A 1273-nucleotide genomic window follows, 5' to 3' on the forward strand; every position below is an offset into this window, starting at 1 on the left:
TTCGTCCACGCTCGCGACGTCGTCGCCATCGTCTTTCGGAAGTCGGAACGGGGAAGAATCGGAGGAGAGCGCCGCCGAAGTCGAGGGACCGCGGTTTTGTTGCTGCGGGTGGCTGCGTTTCCCTTGGCCTAGGCGGTGATCCTCCTCGATTTTCCCCAACTCGTCCTTTGCACCCGGATGCGACATTCTGACCGGATTCGACACTTTTCTCCCGGACTCGACACCTTTTCCCGGACGTGACTGTCTCCTACCCGGACGTGACCCACGGACTTGTCTCCCGAACGTGACACTCGATAGACGACAACGGATTTGACTCCCGATTCTGACCACCCGGACGTGACACGTTTACTCACCGGACGTGACATTTGACCGACCTTTCTTCCCAAACAGCTGTTACGAGGATTGAGCTTCCGGTTAGGTTAGGTCAGGTCCTTCGCTCTCCTCATGACACTGTTCGGGAAGAAAGACTAGCTGATACAGGTAATAATGTTGAGCTTAGATAATAAATGAATGAACTTCTTCTTTTCTCACTGTCTTTGTGTTTTGTAGGAACATTTGGGAGGGAGATACTTCTCCCTCCCCAACTTTACCACGAAGAGGACGAAGTGGCCATTTATCGTAAAAGTGAATATTTTCCGAAGTCTCCGATGGTAAGATCTCTTTCGTTTCATTTTCAACACATCTTATTCTCGTACGTAATTTACTGTTTTTCTGTTTTTAGACATGCCGAAAATGTTCTTCGATCACACGCACACACACACACACGGACATAACATCACTGTACACGAAGATATACACCGTTTAAGCTTTACTCGAATTCTCGCACTCACGCACTTACACATCAAGCGCCTCGTTCTGTGTATGTAATTCGACACAATGAAACAACCCGAACACTCGCTTCCCACAAATCCAACCCCTGGGTCCTCGTCCCGGGAAGTGGAAACGCCAATTTTAAAGATTAAAGTACTTTAAATTGGCGGCCGAAGGGGCTCTGGTAATCACACTTCTTGCATGGATTAAATGGAATTTCACACATTAGCATAAATAATCGTTTTGTGATGAATTTTTCTGTTAAATTTAGTGTGGTAAGAAATTATCTGCGCACAAATCTCGCTCGTATTTCAGTATCGCTAACTCGTTAAAGATCTTCGTGCTTATCGTATATTTCATCATACTTGCAAGCATCATGGCAGCTGGTTTTGTTCATCGAGAACTGTCTTAAGCTGGAAAATTGATATATTTATTCACATTTTATGCGTCGCGGGCCGCAAAA

At 46.1% G+C, this 1273-nt stretch overlaps 1 long non-coding RNA gene across 1 annotated transcript; it reads left to right on the top strand.

Annotated features, from left to right (window-relative positions):
• Nucleotides 1-514: 514 nt before the first annotated feature.
• Nucleotides 515-896, top strand: LOC136973194 (uncharacterized). The gene is made up of 2 exons (XR_010880461.1): nucleotides 515-650; nucleotides 722-896. It is a non-coding gene; the product is annotated as an uncharacterized lncRNA (long non-coding RNA).
• The last annotated feature ends 377 nt before the right edge of the window (nucleotides 897-1273 follow it).

Source organism: Centruroides vittatus, unplaced genomic scaffold, assembly GCF_030686945.1.
Source record: "Centruroides vittatus isolate TY-2023 unplaced genomic scaffold, ASM3068694v2 contig_3103, whole genome shotgun sequence".
Lineage (NCBI taxonomy): Eukaryota > Metazoa > Arthropoda > Arachnida > Scorpiones > Buthidae > Centruroides > Centruroides vittatus.